This window comes from Canis lupus, chromosome 3, assembly GCF_048164855.1.
Source record: "Canis lupus baileyi chromosome 3, mCanLup2.hap1, whole genome shotgun sequence".
NCBI lineage: Eukaryota > Metazoa > Chordata > Mammalia > Carnivora > Canidae > Canis > Canis lupus.
This window is the reverse complement of record NC_132840.1, coordinates 35,291,474-35,312,514: the sequence shown is the minus strand read 5'-3', so window position 1 is coordinate 35,312,514 and position 21,041 is coordinate 35,291,474. Positions and strand designations below refer to the sequence as shown.

At 41.2% G+C, this 21,041-nt stretch overlaps 1 long non-coding RNA gene across 2 annotated transcripts in view; it reads left to right on the top strand.

Moving 5' to 3' along the window:
• Positions 1–21,041, top strand: part of LOC140630361 (uncharacterized) — a 60,396-nt gene that overhangs the window by 17,151 nt on the left and 22,204 nt on the right. Inside the window, exon 2 of one of the 2 annotated variants that reach the window (XR_012028127.1) lies at positions 7,100–7,176. The exons of the other annotated variant lie outside the window; for it this stretch is intronic. This is a non-coding gene — a long non-coding RNA (uncharacterized lncRNA). The remainder of the gene's footprint in view (positions 1–7,099; positions 7,177–21,041) is intronic. 2 annotated transcript variants of the gene reach the window in all.

Here is a 21,041-nt window from a genome sequence, read left to right as displayed (position 1 = left end):
AGGTGGCAGTGTGATAAGCACTGTGGTCAGCCACGTACACTTGTGGGTCAGAGCCGTACTACAGACTTGGAAAGCTCCCAAGAGCATTAATTAAGCTGAGTCCTAAGGGATCATCTCAGAGTTATGGGAAAACAGGCAGAAGGTAGAGCAGGAAAGAGTGTTTCTATCAGAGGAGATGGTGTGTGAGAAAGCACAGAGGTAAGCAGAGCATTGCTCATTAGAAAGGACACATCCAGTCACTGTGGGTGGAGCACTGCATCTGCAGATGGAGGCAGAAAGCTTAAGATGGAGGGACGTAGAAGCCCTGTTAGGACATCCAGATCTTAGGAGCACAAAAGAGCCCATAAAGCTCTTGAAGCAAGACCCTAAAATTTAAACCAAAAGTCTACTGTGAAGGACATACCTGCCACCTTCATTTGATGGCAGTCTCCTCATTTCCATGTCCTGTGCTGGCCCTGCACACACCCTAAATTATCAACCAAACATAAGAAAACTTAAAGCTTGCTTTCAGAACTTGCCCAAGCCTGAGGAAGTAGGAGAGATAAATATAGCAATGGACTAGTGTGGTTAATTTTATGTGGCAGTGGGCTGGGCTAGGCTGCACAATTGTTTGGTCAGATACTAATGTAGATGTTGCAACGAAGGTCTTCTGTGGATATGATTAACAATTATAGCCACTTGATTTTGAGTAAAGCAGATTAGCCTCCATAATGTGAGTGGGCCTCATCCAATCAGTTAAGGCCTTCACTGCAAAAATTGAATTTCCCTGAGAAGAGGGAATTCTGCATCAAGACTATAATACGGAAACCCTGCCTGAGTTTCCAATCCGTTGCCCTGTGCTAAGGGTTTGAGACTCAAGACTGCATTATCAGCGCTTACCTGCATCTCCTGCCTGCCAGCCTGCCCTGCAGACTTCTGACTTGCCAGCTTCCATAATTGCATGAGCCAATTCCTTAAAAGTAATCCCCCAGGTAGAGATAGATGACAGAGATGATAGAGAAGAATGCATGTGCACATGCCTGCACACTTGTACTATTGGTTCTCTGTCTCAGAGAGAAACCTGACTGATAGAACCAGGATTCAGAAAACACTCCAAATGGCGCTCTCTCCTTGAGCTTCTCTGAGTCCCTTGTGTCCTCAGCACAATGGGTACTAACCACCCCTTCCCAGGATGACTTTGAGGATTAACTGGATATGTAAAGCCACTCTGCATGGTGGCTAGCTCATAGTAGGTGCTTCAGATTGCTTCCTTTTCCCTTTCCTTGATTGATAGGACCAATCCATGCCCAACGAAAGGGCATTCTTTCTGCTGACACAGGCTGCCCTGGATGAAACCTGATCTAGAATGGGAAGTGCTAAACAAATAGAAAAGAATTTACTCTCAGTAGTATTGCCACTGTGATGGATGGCTGCTCCAAAGGCTATTTCTCAAGAGTCCACAGTAGAGAAAAATGTTCCGGCTTGATTTTCTATGTGTGTGGAAAATAAATTGTATGACAAGGGTGGCGACATTTGGACGGGGAGAGGGCTTAGCCGAGGAATTAAACATGTCAGGAGGCTCAGAATGAAAACAACACAGAAATGGAAGGTGAAAGGGGCATATTTGGAGAGCTTGACAAGTGGCACAATGAGAGGAAAGGTGGCATCTGGAATGGGATGTCGGCCATTCCCTGCCACTACAGCCACAGTAAGCCCTCAATAACTCAGCAAGGTGAAAAGGAAAAAAATATGAGCTCAGGTTCTAATACTCTGTTATCACAACTGGCTTAAATTATATTTCCTTGCTTAATTGACCACATAGCAAACAGAGCAAAAGCAGGCAGGCTGCTGCTTTTTTTTTTTTTTTTTTTTTTTTTTTTTTTTTTTTTTTTTATGAAATCTTTACCTACTTAATCTCTCAAGCTCCTGTCAGCAAAACTTCCAATGTTAGATCTATCCGAGACCCAGAGAGAGGAAGTGTCTGGAATAATGTCACCCAGAACAGAAGTGGAAAACCCAAGTCTTAACCCCAGGTCTATCTGAGCTCCCAACCCCAGGGCTTCCATCTAGGCAGGGATGGTAAAGGGGTTGCCCTCAGTGCATGGGCTCTGATTGATTGACAGCACTTGGCTGAGGGGCATGAGAGCAAATGCAGGTTTGACATGAAAGAGGGTCATAATTGATTAGTGACATCTGTCATGGGAGACAAACGTTCTGCAGAGAAGCCAAATATTTGTCATTCCTTACCTGTCCAACTTTTCCCCCTTTTGCCCTGCATTATATAGGTCAGCAAAATATAGCCAAATGAGGCCCACAGCCTATATTTATAAAGTTTTATTGGAACACAGCTCTACTCACTCATTCACATATTACCTATGTCTACTCTTGCTGTACAACCACGGGAAGGAGATTTCGTGACAGAAACCAAGTGGTTCCCAAAGCCTAAAATATATATAAACTGTCCACTTACAGAAAAAGTTTGCCAACCTTTGCTCTAGGGTACACTGGGAACTGGGCTGACCTGATTCCAGAATTCCAGTCAGATAATGAGGTCATTCATTCATGATTCATCACATATTTACTGGATGTCTAATGTGTTCCAGATACTCTCTATGTATACTAGTAGTATATACAGCATAGTAATATGTATTAGGAAGGGAAACAGCCTGATGACATGGAGATATGCATCTGGATGTACATGTCATCCTCAGGCTATTTCCCTTCTTAGGCACAGAATGGCTGCCAGGGACAACCTGGTCTGTATGCTTCATCGCTCACATTCAGCAGAGAAGGCGAAGAATCTACCCCAATAATCCAGGGATGTGCCATGTCCAGACTAGCTCTATTAGGATCAATCTCTAAAACGGAGACAGTAGCCACTTTCCCTGAGCCATGTGGGGGAGAGAGAAATACGTGCGTAAAATCAAGCTTCAGATAAGGAGGAAAGCAACACAGATGGTTGGACAACCATCAGGGTCCCCTACAGTGGCACTTGTGCAGGAGAAGGGTGACAGTGACTTCTTAGGGGAGACCAGGACAGAAGACACTGGACAGATTGGAGCAAATATAGAAGTAGAGGGACGTGGTACATGGAGTGTGACAATGGAGGGCAGAGAGAAGGCTCACTCCCTCAAGTTCCTGGCATGTGCAATGAATCAATGATTTTTACCAATAAGGTGCAAGCATGGAAGAGTCAGGGAACTCTGTTCTCAATCCTGCCTGCTTCTTAGAATCACTGGAAAGCTTTTTAGAATATAATTATGTGTGGGTTCTTTTCCAGACCAATTAAATCAAAAGCTCTAGAAAGAAGCCTGGACAATGGTGTTTTTGAAAAGTGTCCCAGCGGATTTGAATGTATAGCCTGTTGAGAACCAGGGTTCTAAACCATTTCAAGTAGGAGTAAAGCCAAGAGATTATTTAACCAAACTCCTTATTTTATGAGTAACAAAACCCTGAGTTTTGTCCAGTGTCACAAGCTTTACCCCATTTCCTTTCATTTAAGTGAGCTATGTTTGGGTGCCCATAGTGTGTTGAGAACTGGGCTATGTAATGAGAAACCAAGGTTAGTGGAGGGCCTCACCATGGTGGAGTAGGAAGAGTGTAGATTCTGGAATCACACCAACTGGGGCTCAGTTCCTGGCTCTGCCACCATGAGGTCTTGGATCAATCATTTGAACAATGAGTGTCTTTCTAAATTCTGAGGAGTGAGAGTATCTTGTGGAGGGGTGGAAGAGGTTAGCTGAGAGAATGTACACACTGCCCACAGAGAACCCGAGAGTCAGTTGGAGATTATTAGCACCTTTCCAAACAGGTTGGGGATGATTTCAAGCAAGTTGGGGACTGGCTGGGCAATAATTCTGTAACTGAACTGGATATCCCTGCTATACATGATCACTGTTGGCCAGGATCACATGAATGCACAGGCTGATGGGCCATTAGGATTTCAGTTCAGGTTTTTGTAAGAAAATGACATCCCTTGCCGAGATGACTGATCCCAGAAGAGAGCCCAATCTAAATTTAGAGGGTTTCATAGTTCTCTCAAAAGTCCAGAAATGTGATTTGTCTTCATGCTCAGAGCTTCCAAGATCATATGTAGTAGCCAAGCTGACCATGGTTTCCCCACTTGCTCCATTTTGAACAGTGAATCACTGTATCTATATTGTCAGTTTGGGAACTGAAAGATTGATTCACCAGAGCCATCCAGCTTTCCATGGTAATCAGCTGTCATTAAGAGAGAACATGAGTCATTAGGAATTTGCACATGTGCCTCTGTGTGTGTGTGTGTGTGTGTGTACGCGCACGCGCGCCAGGGATTCACTCGTTCCTTCTACATGAATCACCAAAGGCACAAAATCATGACCAGCCTGGAGTGATGGTGCCAAATGAGCATGACCCTGGGGACCCCAGGCCGGACTCAAGACCATCAACAATCTGCAAATAAGTGCACATCTCGCTTGCCTCATGACTTTCCCCATGGGATACCTTGCCTGAAGTTTCCAGGTCAGGAAAAATAATCTCCATCCACAGGGAGAAGATTCAAGGTCCAGAAAAAAAAAAAAGGTCAGACTAAAAACATGAAAACAGAAATGCTTTTTCAAAAATAATACCTGGATTGAAGGTGACACTTGTCTGGAAGGGGGATAGGACAAATAGATATGGAGTGCTTCCCATGTGTCAGGCACTGAGATTGTAAACATAAAACATCAGAGTAAATTAATTCTGCATGCTTATTTCTTCATCTCAATACTGTTTTGAATATGTGTGTCCTAAGTCTTGAGTTATAAAAATATTTAATAATAACAGGAAACACTTATAAATCATTGAGCTAGACACAAAATTAAATCCGTGATATATACACTACCCTGCTGAAGAGAACAATGCCCATTTAAAGGAGATAGAGCCTAGAGCCATGGCACAAACCAGGAAACCAAGGCCTCCAACTGAGGCTCATCTGCAAGATTTCACACAGAAAGAGCAATCAGTACCATAAACCCTGGCTGCTTAATGCCAAATCTCCCTGCCCCCACCTTCCCCAAATAAATGGGGACACTAGTATGGTATGGCACTTTAATTTTTCTAAATCATAAAGGGGCAATGCACAGTCTTGAACCTGGTGTTTCCTGGCTCCTGGTCCACTACTATTTTAAACTTCTGCCTTAATATGTCCCATAAAGTCTAAAGCAGGTCAGACACCCTGAGGCTTCAGGGTGTTTGCACATCTTCTTTGGTGAGGAGCAACCCATAGAATGGTGAAGGCCAGTAGTCCAGACCAGAGGTCCTGGAGTAATAAGAGATACTCAATATCTGGTAGCCATGTCCCGGATACTCTAGCACATATCATTAGTCATTAACACAAGTCTATGAATTAAGTAGAATTATCTCTGCTTTATAGGAAGCAGAAACCTACAAAATGAAATTACTTGTCTGAAGTTGCTTGGCTGGCATATGAAAGAGTTTATATTAGGATAATAATTTTCTTTCCTGCTATCCTGAAATTCCTTGAGGTCAAAAGCACGTGTTGATAGTTTTGGTAACTTATCACAGTGCCTGGAACAGAGCAGAGCCTCAATAATTGAAAATGTATGTTCTTCTTTGACACTAATATTTAAGAATGTGCCTGGCATTGTGCTAAATGCTTTATAACATATTTTTTTCGGTGTTCAACATGAGCCTCTGAGATAGATTTTGGATATCCCTTTAGGCTGGGGAAATATTCTAAGTGAGACTAAGGCTAATGATGAGCACACAGCAGATACAGAATTTAAATTGAGGTTTGTGCAAGCCCCGTGTCCTCCAAATTTATGCTTCTCTGCTTTTTTGGAAGAAGAATGTTACAACCAATAGTCTGATGCTGGAACTGCCTCGCCTCCACGTCTTTCATGCCCTCAACAATTGGCTTCCGACAGCACTGCTGTGCCTTGCAAAGAAAGAACCTGTAGACTCACGGGCAGAAAATGGATTTGCCAACATTTTCCAGGCCGTTTTGGAGTTTCTAGAGTCTGAAGTCAGAATTATTGGAGCTTGGTGTTCCTTACACACTATTTTTATACCTGGAATGTGTTGGGAGCCAGCTGGCTGCTGCCATAGCTCAGATATCACCTGGTGCTTTTTTCTGAACAGGGTGAATAAATCCCATGAACAGCTAAGCCAGACTGTGTCTGTCTGGGTCTGTATCTGATAAGAAGCTCTCAACAACAAGTGAGCTGTATTCCACTTTCTGGGGAGCTGGCTATGTAAAAGGCAGTGGACAAGTGGATAAGAATCACTGGATTTCAAAACGGGAAGGCCCATCCAACCCCATTGCTTTAAGGTAGAAAAATGGAGACCCAGAGCCTTAGGCTGGTATATTGGGTTGCAAAACATGGAAATCAACTCAATGGAGAGTGGCATATCATAATTACGGAGGGCTATTTCATTGAACCCACTTGTAAGACAGACAAACCAGATCGCAAGAATTGGAAAGTCCTCCCTCTTGTGGCAGAGAGATACAGGACACAGATCTCTCCCACCTCCTTCTTTAAAAAAAAAAAAAAAAAAAAAAAAAAGCCCCAAGGCTGAGGAGAATGTTGCCAGCAGGCAGCTTCCAACTTTCCATTCCTCAGGAGTCTGCCTTAGCTATAGAGGCCAGCCTCCAGCAATGCCCTTACTGGAGTGGCCCACATCCTGTGACTAAGCTGGCCAGTGTCAAAGCCCAGCCATTCAGACTAACAAGAGACATCCTGACAGGCAAAATTTATTCCAAAATACCCACTGTGTTGGCTAATGCTTTGTTGGACCTCTATCACAGGTCAACTTCTTTCTCTTCCTCACATAGCTTCCTCTCACTTCCTTTCACAGATGTTCACTCCTAAATACCTTGTACCCCAAAATCTAAGGATCTCTCTTGGAGAACCCAACCTGCAATACTCTGACTCTCTCTGGTCAAATGATATTTTCTTCCTGCAGTCCCTGGTTTATCTGCTCTATTTGACAGCTCTTTTCCCTATAAACCATCTTTGACTTTTCTTCTTGCACATAACCCATCATGGCTGCACCCCAAATGATTTGTCTCAGCACCAGTGGTACACCATATTTTCCAAACTAACTGCCACAATAGTTTCAGTCCTACATGTCCTTCCAGAAACTGCCACTCCCCATCAAGAGGCAGAGTCTGTTTCTCCTTCTGATGAAGCTGGGCAGGACTTTGTGACCACGTTGGTAAGTAGAATGCATGTCATGAATAACATCATGTGACCTCTAAGATTAAATCATAAAAGACAATATGGCTTCCACCAGGCTTTCTCTTGGGAGACACTTTTTTTTTTTATTATTTTTTTAAAGATTTTATTTATTAATGAGAGATCCACAGAGAGAGGGAGAGAGGCACAGGCATAGGGAGAAGCAGGCTCCATTCAGGGAGCCTGATGTGGGACTTGATCCCGGGTCTCCAGGATCTGGCCCTGGGCTGAAGGCAGCGCTAAACTGCTGAGCCACCAGGCTGCCCTCTCTTGGGGGACACTTAATATTGGAACCTAGTCACCATGCTCTGAAGGGAGCCCCAACTAGCCCATGTGGTGGGAAAACGTGAAAAGAAACCAAGGCCTCCAGCTGACATCTAGGATCAATAGCCAGACATGTGAACGAATGAAACTTGAGATGATTCCAGCCCCCTACCTTTGAATCTTCTAAGACCCCATACATGGTGGCACAGTTCTTCCCACTGTGCCCTGTGTGAATTCCAGATCATCAGAATCTATGAGTATCATAAATGGTTGTGGTATACCACTGAAGTGATTTGTTTCACAGCCTGGTAATTGAAACAGTCCCAAAGTTCACAGGTGTCTTTGACTCCTTTTCCATAGCCAACTGACTCCATCTCAAAGCCCCAATTCCAAATTCCTTGGAAGAGACAAATCAATTGGACCAGGGTGGACACATGACTCAGACCAATCAGCTGTGGTCCTGTTACCAAAAAGCAAGTCTTCACATTTAAAATCCTTTATTGATAAATAATCACATGTCTGTGTGTGTTATATGTTGGATGAGCTATACTGTGTTCACAGTGGGGAGACAGACATGGCCCAGCTAGCATGAAGTGTATTTGTAGAGAAATCAGATAACAAACAAGGAAAATAAATCACTTTTTTCTAAGGCAGCTTAGAATCTCAGATCTCCGATCTCAGTTATGGAGACTAAGGGAACTAATTTTTTGGAGAGTCAAGAGTGTGGTCAAGAGTACTATTTTTGCTTTATCCAGATTCAGCAAGCATTTGAGTGTCTACTCTGAGTCTCAGGCTATGCTAGAGGATATTTATGTACAGATGATCCTATATGATGAATATTTGAATCTTCCACTAGGCCTTGAGCATCTTAGGTCCAAAGACATGACAAAATTGTTTGAGCCTGAGCTCAGACCTGGACCACTGTCCACCCTTCTGATGGTCTCCCCCCTGACACCAGGCTGCCTTAACCCGCATCTGTCAACATAGCTCAAGGTAAAAAGAGTCCTGCCAGAGACCGAATGATATAAAGTGCATGGGCTCTAGAGACAACCTGCCTAAGTTCTAACCTTAGCTCTACCATCACAGCCAGTAAGGAGACAATACAGGGCATGGTTAGCCTTTCTGAGCTTCAATCTCCTGGTCTGTAAAATTGGATATTAATAGTGCTGACCCTGTGGAGAGGAAGAGCTAAACCACGCAATGAGCTTAGAGTACTCTGACACATGTAAGTGCTCAATATATGTTAGCTCTTCCGATCCAGTTCGAGAGGCTGGAGGAAGCTTCCCAGAGAAGGGCCCTTCGAGTGTGCAGATTTTGAACACCTAAAGTTAGGAAAAGAGATTTCCTGATGGAATTAGCAGTGGGAGCAAAACTAGGGAAATTATGGGACACTTAAGCAATCCTATTTCATGGAGCTTGAAGGAAATTTGTCGACTTGTTTATCTTCTGCCTCTCCCATTAGTACATTAGCCTCCCATGAGATAAAGGGCTTCGTCCCACCTAAAGTGTAGTGCCCAGTACACAGCAGGTGTGCAATAAAATTTTACTGACAAGATTAACGAGGTATGCACTGTGTGGTTTTGGGCAAGCTGGCTCTCCTCTCTGAGACTTAGCTCCCTGCCTTCCCAGAAAGGGATAGGACACAATTTTCATGGGCTGTTGAGAGACTTAAATGGATAATCATGCAAATCCTGGCCTCTAGTAGATATTCAACACAGCTAATTCCCTTTCCTTGGAGTCAGGTATCCAGCACAATGTGAAGTGGAGTAGGATCAACAATAAGAAATGTAAAGAGGGAAGTGAAGAGAGGAATTGGGGCATGCTAGGAAAAATAGGGATGTCTTCCTAGAGGAAGCAGAATTAAAACTGAGCCTTGGAGGAGGGAAGCTGAGCTGTGTTTGCACCATAACTTCCAAGACGGACTCCAAGTTCATAGGGAGCTAGGGACAATGGGCATCTACACATGTGCTGCACTGGGCTCCACAGGAAACAGAACCTTCAGGGCAAAGACTCTGCCAGTGAGATGTGCTCTTCCCTCAAACTTTTCAAGTTGTTAGCTCTTGGCACCAGAAAATGACACACCTCTTAGTTATAAGACACCAGCTTGTTATGTGATCTGAGCAAGTCACTAAACAAGCTGGATTTAGGTTACATCTGTAAGATAGGATCGATGAGCACCATGGACCCCCCCAGCTCTGACACTCTCAAGTCCCTAGACAGACATCAGGCAGTCATCTCATAAACACATCAACAAATGCAGTTATGCAATCGTTTGCACGTAGTGTTCTTTTGTATTAAAATTTCAAAACAATTTCCAATGAAAGACCTAAAGTAGTTTGATGGGAGACCTGTTTTGAGGGTCAAGTAATACAGAACTAATATAGCAGCAGTGGGAGTCAACTGGCCCTTGGCTATACAAATTCTCTCCTCTTCTCTGGGCCTTGAGCTTTCCCTCTATATAAAGAGGGAGCTGGGTGAAAGGTTGGAAGGTATCTCTGGGCCTTTCAGATCACCAAATTTTTATGATTCTCCTGGGATGAGATCCTTCAGAAATAGTTGCCAGGAATGCTGATGGGTCCCTGAAAGCCTGTTCATTTGGACAACCTGCAGAACTGTGGAATCTGAGTCTGTTTGTGGTCACATCAGGATGGCCTCACCAATGATCTCATTCTCTGGCACATCTTCTGTTATGACAAAGGCCTTGGTGCATCCAAAAGACCTGCCCTGGGTCTAGGGTGTAGCTGTAGCGCATCTCAGCTAACAGAATTGCCTAAACCCCAGGAATTATTTCGCTACGAGGACAGCCTGTGCCAGGAATAAGGGTGGATGGATAATAATAACTCATAAAATCTGCCAAGGGCAGCAAGAGGGTTGCAAAGATTCCTAATTCTAGAGTCAGGAAACCTGGGGTCACACCCAGAGCTCTGTCCCAGCCAGCTATTTGTCCTTGGTTAGGTGCTTACCCTTTCTGAGTACCCCTTTCCACATTTCAGAGTGGGGATGGTATCTTACACACCTCACAGTAAGCTTGTGATGATCCGGTGAGATTACAGATGCATATCCTTGGAATACTATCGGCCCACAAAGTTGAGACAACGTTGTCTCTGATAGTTGCATACACAGAGTGCTTGACAATTTATGGAGCACGTTATTCTTAATGCACGTTCACACCAATTATCTCACATGCTCCTCAACTGCCCTATAAGGAGATTGAGCAAGCCTTATCCCCTCACTGCTTATCAGCTCTGCTCTTGGGGCACTTACTTAGAACATTAAACCTTCAACTTCGTATTTTACTTATTTATGCACATATCTAATCTCCCTATCTTAAACAGAAGCCAGAGCAGGCACGGGGTCTCATGGACCTTGCTCCACCCAACCCCCATCCATACACTACTGTCCTATACATGCTCCATCCTTAGGAATGGAAGTAAGGAAAAGGATGGGAGAGAACAAAGAGATGTGGGGAAGTATGTTATTGGTCCTTGTCTTAATTGGAATGGTATAAGGTAAACTGTCTACTGTAATAGCTACTAGCCACATCAGATTATTTAAATTTAATTAAAATTATATAAAACTTAAAACTCAATTTCTGGGTTGTACTGGCCTCATTTCAAGTGCTTGATAGCCATAGGTGACTACTGCATTGCTCAAAATTTCCATCATCATAGAATACTCTATTGGACAATGCTTATATAGAGGAGGGAGCATGAGCTCTGTGTCAGAACCGATTCCAATCCCTCTTCTGGTTCATGCAAACCAGCTCATCACTCTAAGCCTCAGTACCCATATCTGTAAAATCAGGATTAATAATTATATCAATATCCCTTTCACAGGATTGTTGAAAAGTAAGAAAATTAGTTGTTAAGATTTTGTGAGAGTGTGTGGACAAGCAAGAGGTAGGGACAGAGAGAGAAGCAGACATCCTCCCCCTGACCACCACTGCTAAGCAGGGAGCCATAATGTGGGCTTAATCCCAGGACCCCGAGATCATGACCTGAGCCGAAGACAGACACATAAGCAACTGAACCACTCAGGTGCCCCCAAACGAATTCTATTTTAAACCTAAATGTGAGCAGTCCCTTTGTTCCGATGCCTCCACATGATGGTTAAGATAATGGGTAGATCCAGAAACTAGTATTTACACCATGGGAAGTATCAGGGCTGAGTGGAAGGAACACAGGCAGAGGGGCAGACAGACTGAAGTCTGAATCTTAGTTCTACTTGCCAGCTATGTGATTTGAAGATGATCATTCAACCTCTCCAGGTCTCATTGTCTTTTCAGGTGGAAAAAAATCATTATCTTCAGTTACTTCAACATCTCTACAAGTTAAATACATAAATACATCAGTTCTGGGCAATAGTACATGTTCAATGATGGGAAAATTACATTATATCACCACAAAAAGCACATAGCTGAAATTATTAGTATCTAATTGCTTTAAGTATGGTCACTGTCTTTATCATTATTTTACCTACTACTAACTAGTTAGCTAAAGGTATATACCTTAAGCATAGTAGGGGGTCAAGAGGTGCTGAGAAATTGAAATAAAGTTCTCTCCACAAAGCAGCCAGAAAAGTACCAGAAAGTAATTTTTTGTTATGAAAGGCTGATCATGTCTTTGTCCTAATCAAAAATATCAACATCTTTCCCCCACACATAGAATACATTAAAATCCCCACCTTTGATGGTCTCTAGCATCTGTTGCTGACATACCCTTCTTAGTACCCATGCCCTGGCCACACCAAAGGTCCTGCTCTTGCTAAGGCATGGCAAGCTTATTCCTGCTCCAGATCTTTGTATTTGCCTTTTTCTCTGCCTGAGCTTCACTCCCCACATCCTTACAGAACATCCGGTTCTGGCTCCATAAGCCTTTACTCAAATGTCGTCTGGAGGGCTACCCCTCCTCCATGATTTGCTCCCTGTCCTGCTGCTTGATTGCTTTATAGAGACCTTACAAATATCCTCTCAACTGAAGATATGGCTTCCTCCCTCACTGCATTCTAGTATTCACTTTATTAATGCAGTGATGAGTAACTCAAATGTAATCTCTGTGAGGGAGAGATCTCTATCTTATTCATTACTTTTACCCTGGATTCAAAACAATGCCTAGAACTTGCTAGGTTCTCAATATATTTCAGTGAATGTTAACATTCAAACAAAATCTGAGGGCTTTGGAACTCCCCTTTCCATTTCTGATACAAAGATATCAGCTTGAGCTCAATGGCCATATTTTCAAATATATTCATACACCCATTTGTTCCCCAAATATTAAACATGTACAGCATGCTTGGTACCTAATCCAGTGCCTGCCTCTGACAAGAAGCATATGACCCTTCCTTAAGGAGTCTTCTCTCCATTCCTGGATCTCCATGAGGAAGCTCAGAAACCATCTGCTGTCTATAGGCTTGAGTTGAAGAAACACATAGAAACCCAGGTGAAGGAATGATTTCTTCCACTGGAAGACATCAAGAGAAATGCCTCAGTGGAGGTGAACTCTGAGCTGGGATCTAAAAGAATAGTTGGGAGTTTGAACTCCCATTGAATACAATATGACCTCTGAGCTGAGATGCCTGGATTTTTTATTTATTATTTATTTGTTTATTAATAAATTCATTTTTTATTGGTGTTCAATTTGCCAACATATAGAATAACACCCAGTGCTCATCCCATCAAGTGCCCACCTCAGTGCATGTCACCCAGTCACCCCCACCTCCCCTTCCACCACCCCTAGTTCGTTTCCCAGAGTTAGGAGTCTCTCATGTTCTGTCTCCCTTTCTGATATTTCTCACTCATTTTTTCTCCTTTCCCCTTTTATTCCCTTTCACTATTTTTTATATTCCCCAAATGAATGAGACCATATAATGTTTGTCCTTCAACTGACTTATTTCACTCAGCATAATACCCTCTAGGTTCATCCACGTTGAAGCAAATGGTGGGTATTTGTCGTTTCTAATGGCTGAGTAGTATTCCATTGTATACATAGACCACATCTTCTTTACCCATTCATCTTTCCATGGACACCGAGGCTCCTTCCACAGTTTGAGATGCCTGGATTTGAAACCTGTTTCTGCTGCTTCCCTCCACAGAACTGTCCCCAGATGTCCCATCTGTAAAATGAGGACTGTAAATTAGATACCAAGTAGGATTGATATGAGAATTAAATTGGATTATCCATTAAAATTCTTAAGTTGGTGGTTGGTGTCTAGTAAATGCTCAATAGATATCAATTAGGCAGCCATTTTCTTAGGAGAACATCCGAATGCTGCATGACCATAGAAGAAAGTTAGTGCTTTCTCATAACTGCAGCATGGAGCACCTGGGTGGAGCAATCATGGAAGGAGAGATTGGTTGAGGTCATGCCATGGAGGGCTTTGTAAGCAGAATTTGGCTTTGATCTGAAAAGAAATGAAGAGCTCTGGAAGGAGCATAAGTTGGAACATAGCATTCTTACATGTGCAAACTGTCTAACTGCTGCACAAGGATGTGAGGAGCTGGCCAGAGTGGAGGCAGAAGGAAGTAGGCTGTCACACAAGTCCAACCTAGAAATGAAGAGCATCATTAGTGGGAGAAAGAAGAGAGACCCTGAAGAAATGAAGAGTCTTGGTCACGTTGTCACTGTGGGTCCAGCAGGCCATAGGCACACTCAGAAGGATTGTATTTAATAAAAAGCCACCCTGAGTGGTATAAGCAAGATTAAGGAACAAGTTACAACTAAGAGAATGAAGGCATCACCACCCCCAGATCTGCGGAGACAAGGGAAGGGAATAATATTTACAAGAACCCAGAGAACTCAGCAGCCAAGGAAGATGGCTGATCCAATATGAGCTATACCCAGAGTCAGGAGCACAGCTGCTACAGACCATGGCCAAGCAAAAGGAGGAAGGGTAAGGAATAACATACCCAGCTCCTATCCCCTTCCACTCTTTGGTCTCATGCCAGTGCCTCTCTCTAGCCAAACCCAGCTGGAAGCTAGAGATCAGAAGAGCCTAGGTCACGTCATCTGTAGATATTAGCTGCCTTGGGTCAACAGAAGGTGAGAGAAGGGTGAAAAATGGGTCTTGGGGAGGGGTCCATTGATGAATAGTAAGTTTCACAGTTACCAATTAGATGAGGGTGGATACTAATTGGCTGTGGGGAGGGAGAGGAATTTGTCCTAACTCCTGAGGTTTCTTGCTAAAGAGACTTACCCAATAACACATCTGTGAAATGGGCATTGAGATGCCTCTCCAAGCAAATCCCATTTGAGTTTTCACATACCCCTCAGTGTTTGCCCCAAGTGTCTTGATCTTCTTCCCCTTTCCTTTCCACCCAACAAATGTTACCTATTGCTGAATGCTTGGAGAAGTTTGCCAGAAAAGGATTTGCACTAGATTGATATAATTTCATTAGAACTACAGCTAAAAAACTGGTTTATTGCATATTTTCAAAGTCATAAACAGATAAATACAAGAATGACCTCTGGAGGCAAAAAAAAAAAAAAAAGTGATTGTAGCAAAAAGTACCTCACTCCTTAGCAAAACATATTATTTTTCCATAAACACCATGGGAAGCCAAAAAGCTGCATGGAAACAGTCCCAGCTACATAGCCCTGCCCCTCTCCTTCTGACACATCTAATTCCCTGTGTCTCTGACGGGTTCCAGGCCTGGATGGATCTGTGCATGCTGGAGCACCAGGCCACAGTGACGTGATGCTCTGAGTGACGCTGAGGCAGGCACACCCAAGAGAAGAGAAAACTGCCTGGGGACCAGGATACCATTATTACAGGAGTCACAGGAACTGTTGACAGCAACAGCCAGGACTTCTTTCTACAAAGTACTCCCAGGAAGCCTTCACAGGCCTGGAGAGCAGAATGGTTTTCATCATTAATTAACACACTTTTCACAATGGGGCCAGAAGTAGTTAGACTAGCTAACAGATACTAGGATTCATGGAGGAGACAGACTGGCAGCTATGGGCAAGCCTCAGCTTCAAACTCTGCTCTGTGGGTCACAAGGAGAAGTCTGAACTCCTTGGGAGGTCTTTCAAGACCTTCCAAGATCTGATGCTTGTTTGTCCTAACCTTTCACACAACCAAGTTACTAGCATTCTGTCCAAATATGCCCTATAGGCACTTTGGGCATCTGGGCTGCTTCATGTCCCAATCCCTCTGCCTGGAATGCCCTTCTCTTCTTTACCTAGAACTCTCCTACTTTTTTCATAAGACCTTTCTCTATTGACATCCTTATTTCTCAAGAAAGGCTCTGCAGAGAAGGTAATGTCAGGCACTCCCCTATGTCTCCATAGCTCCTTGGGCTGCACTTACAAGCAGTAAACAAGTAGAGTATTTGTGCCACTTCCACATCAAGCCTATGAGCCCCTAAGAGGCAGGGTTTGCATCATGGTGCTCCTCTGGGACACACCCACTACTCACACAGGAACTTACAGCACTAAAGCTTACCATTCTCCCATTGGACAATTCTTCTCACCGGAAACTTCTTCCTATTTTTTTTCTGAAGTCTGGAGTTTCTGACCAGTACTAGTTTGGCTTTTATATGTAATAACAGTCCCTGCTGGTGCCACATCACAGCCATTCAGATCTTCTAAAGCAATGACAATGCCCTACTAGCCCTTCTCTCTACAATATTCTTTATTTTTGCCTGTTTGGTTTCTGTGGGGCTTTTTTCCCCAAAAACATCACTTTAGGATTCAAATAGATTTGATTTGGATATGAGTTCTGCTACAACCCAGTCCCAGTTTACTCCTCTATCAAATGGGGATAATAATGTCTATGTTGGAGGAATGTTGAGTGAATTAAATGACATATTTGATGGAGATCCTGGCAGATAGCATGTCCTCAAATACTGCTGAATGAGTGAACTGGGGCTCTGTGTCACATAAAGGGAGTAACATTCTCTACATCTAAATCTCGTCTATTAGTTAAAAGTCAACAAATAGTATATCTATGCCAGATACTTGCTAGAATCTTAGGATAGAGCAATGAACAATAAGGCATGTATGATCCATGGTTCCTAAGAATGTCATTGGACAAATAATGTCAAAACACACATGTAGTAAATAGTATGAGGGTGAACTTGCAGATCACTCAGCTGAGTTCACCTAAGCAGGTCATTGAAGGACTCCTTGTGGAAGAGGCTCTACATTAGCAAATAGAATACTTAGACAACTTATAATTAAAATTCTTTGCTTCCCATCCTGTTATCATTTGTATAGTTCTCTTGGGAACATTATGGAGAAAATGAGATAGATTGGCCAGACAAGAATATTAAACCCTGGAATCCCTGGGTGGCTCAGTGGTTTAGCACCTGCCTTCATCCCAGGGCCTGATCCTGGAGTCCCAGGATCGAGTCCGGTGTCGGGCTCCCTGCATGGAGCCTGCTTCTCCCTCTGCCTGTGTCTCTGCCTTTCTCTCTCTCTCTCTCTCTCTCTCATGAATAAATAAAATTTTTTTAAAAAATTCTTTCTTAAAAAAATATTAAACCCTGAATGTACTATTATCAAAATTGGACAACTTTTAGTTCTAAGTACTGTACTGACTGGTAAATATGATGGTAAACACACTAACCAGTGAATACATGAAGTCAGTGGTTCTCAAATGACAATAGAAATATTGCATATGTTGCATACTTTTCACAGGTTTGATGCCAATTTTTTCAGTGCATAAAATTTGTGTATAACTGAAATTATATATTATGTCTGCAATATTTCTCATCTGAAAGATTAAGTTGAGGATACCATGTGTCCTTGGTGTTCGGTAGAGTGAAATTTGTTTGCACTATCACTATTTCTATTCAGTATTATACTAGAGGTGTTAGCCAGTGTAATAAGTTGAGAGGGAAAAGAACACAGGAATGGGAAAGGAATAAATAAGACTGATATTGTGCACAGATGATATTAATGGTATATGTAGAAAATCTAAAACAATCTTGGACAAATTGTTAGAATTAAGATGTGAATTGAGTAAGACCACTAAATTCACATGGTCAATATATAATTTAAAAATGAACTTTAAAAACATAATTGCTCTAAGAAATGTCAGACATTCTAACAAAAATTGTATTTTTCTATATACAAGTTTTTCAAATCATTACTGAGAGAAATCAGAGGACACTTGCTGAAATTAAAGGATATACCATGTTCATGGATTGGAGGACTCAATATTGTAATTTTGTCAGTTCTATCAAAACTGATCTATACATTCAGCATAATCCTGATTAAAATCCCAGCAATTTTTTTTTCCAAAATGTCTTCGTTTGGATCACTTTAAAGTAAACCCTGAGATGAGGATTCACATGCAAGTGATTTATTAGAGAAATGTTCTCAGAAGGAACTGATTGGGAAGTAGAGAAGTAGAACATGGAAAGGGAAGAAAGTGAGCAAAAATCTGGCCTCTGCATGATCCCACAGGGAAATTAAGGAATGTAACTGACACCTGAAATCTTTCCCACTTCAATGCACATAAGTTGGGCTTTCATATTCCTGCAACAGTTAGTCATTGCTAAGATCTATGGAGTACCTAAACTCCCTGGCATTTAAAGCTCTCTATACATTTGGGCAAAGTGGTTCCTGTAGCTTTCAGGGCATCCTTCAAAGAGAATTACAGGTACAGGCTGCAGGAAATAAAACCTACAGGAGCTAGGAGAGAAGGGCAGATATGAAGAGCAAAGGATTCCTGAGGGGCTTGGGGTTGAAAGTGGAAGATTCTTACTGTATGGAAATCAACAAGCTGATTGTAAAATTTATATGGAAAGGTAAAGAGCCAAGCCAAACAAAGATAATCTGAAAAAAGAAGAGTAAAGTTGAAGTACTTAAACTACCAGATTTCAAGACTTGCTATAAATCTACATTAAGTCAAGTGTGGTATTGATCCAGGTATAGACAACCAGTGGAACAAATACCAGAAACAGATGCATACATACACAGTCAATTCATATCACTGCAGTACAGTGAAAAAAGAGTGATGTTTTTAATAATTGGTGCTGAGTTAATTGGATATTAATATGGAATTAAACTTTGAACTCTAATATACATAAAATTTGGTTCTAGATGGATTATAGCCCTACTGTGATGGGTCAGGAAAATAAAACCTCTAGAAGATAACAGAAAAGCATATCTTCATAACCTTGGGGTAGGCAAGTATTTCTTAAGTAGAATACAAAATACACTAACCATCAAGGAAAAGAGTCATGAATTTGACTTTATTAATATTAAAAACTACAGCTTATCCTGAGGAAAGACAACAGTAGGAAAAGGTATTTATATTACACATAGCCAACAGAAAATTCATAATAAAAAAATATAAAGAACTGTAAATTATTAATAAGAGAAATTTTTTTGTAAATAAAAGACTCGCAGAAGCATTTCACAAGAGGTTATCCAAATGACCAGTAAGCACATGATCAAATCAGAGAAATGTAAATTAAACCACAATTAGATGCCACTATGTATCCACAGGGATTTCTAAATGGAACAAGAAAAAGAACTCTGACAAAACCCTAACATTTCTAATAGTGTTCAGCACCTGGAACTTTTATGCCCTATTGGTAGTAGTATAAACTGCCTCAACTTTGAAAATTGGGAGAATCTACTAAGACTGAAGAAAAAAAAAAAAAAAAAAACACACGGTCCATGACCAAGTAATTCAACACCTAAGACACATACCTAACAAAAGTTTTATTAATTTGCCCAACAAAAGGCATGCCTAAGGAATGTTATAACAACTTCACTCATAGTAGCCAGAAACTGAAATTTATTTATATACCGAAATGCCAATATATACAAAATGTAGACAATAAAGCAATGAGAAATATCAAACTGATACACATGATATGCATCAATCTCATGGCATAATAAGTGAAGAAAAATCAAACACAAGTGAATAAAAACTATTTCATTTTTTATGAATTATGAAATGCAAAATGAATCGATGATAATAGAAATTATAATAGCTGTCACATGTATAGACTGTATTGACTGGGAGGTGATATAAGGGAACCCCATGAGGTGCTGGGAGGAATTTTATCTAAGTAGTAAAAATTCACTAAAACATAAGTTTAATACCATGCTGTCTATTGCATGTGAAGTCGTATTTCATTAAAAAACAAAAACCAGAGCTCTAAAAAATAAATAAATAAATAAATAAATAAATAAATAAATAAATAAATAAATAAATAAATAAATAAAATTTTTTAAAAAAAAGTGCCACAAGTTTATTGTGGACATTTAAGAAAGTATGGAAACACACAATGAGATATCCCAGTGTTAATATTTTTTTAATTACAAAAATTACATAGATTGTAAATGCTGTTTTGTAGTTAATAAACAAGGTTCCTGTACCTGTAAAAAAAATGTCATGATAATTTTTCTTCAATAGATTTTTTTACTGCAACATAAAAAATATTTTCTTACGTAAACAGTAAGAATATAACATGACTCTGGGCATGAGGCAAAGTTCTCTAGCTTAAACACATAAGAATTAATAGTAGGACAGAGGAAAAGACATTTCTGAAGGGGTGGATGGTCTGGCATAACCACATAAATATGCAACAACTGTTCACACAGTTTATGAGAGCTTCTCAACCTGTTTGTCATACTCTTTCAAATACTGAATTGTTTTGCAGGCAATATTAAAGAAGTATTAACAGCAAATTCATTCTGCCTTACATTTTTTCCTAATTAACACCAATAAAATGTGGAATTATTTTTTAAAACTTGACAACTCTGAAGGGAAAAAAAAAAACTAGGATAAGACTTTGGTGAGGAAAAAGTTTAGGGAATCCTTGAACTAAATTATCACCAGGAATGCATCTCCCCATTGGTGCCGCTACATATACTCCAATGTTTGTGACCAGCTATGAAGCATGGTATACATTGTTATAAGCATTAATGAAAAATAGGGATTGTAGCTGGTTTATGCATTTTTGTAAATTAAAGCAGATTCAAATTTCTATAATTTCACTCATTTATATACTAAGATGCTAACTTGTGTGGGAACAACAGAAAGTTTCATGAAGTTTACAGGGAATTGAACACCATTCTGGATGTGCCTGTAGTGTATATTTATATTAGAATCACCCGTTGCAGATGTCTTATTTCAAAGCCTTTTTCTTTTTTTACAGCTTTATTCTGAATCATTTCAAGCCTCATTTTTGTTATCCATTAGAAAGGTATAATAAGTCTCACCTTGAGGTGCCTGGCTGGCTCAGTCACTGGAGCATGTGACTCTTGATCTTGGGGTTGTGAGTTTGAACCCCAGGTTGGGGGTACAGCTTACTTAAAAATAAAATCTTAAAAAAATACTAATTCTCACCTAACTTGTATGTTGCTGTGAAGATAAAAAATAAAACCTGTTCGGTATGTATTATGTGCTAAATGCTATATCAGGAACTTCCCATGCATCAGGTATTTTCTGGAACCAACTTTTTAAACATTGTATTTATTTTAGAGAGAAAGCAAGCAAGTTGGGGGTGAGGGGTAGAGGGAAGAGACAGAGGAAGAGAGAGAATCCCAAACAGGCTCCATGCCCAGTGTAGAGCTGGACGTGGGGCTCCATCTCACAACCTTGAGATCATGACATGAG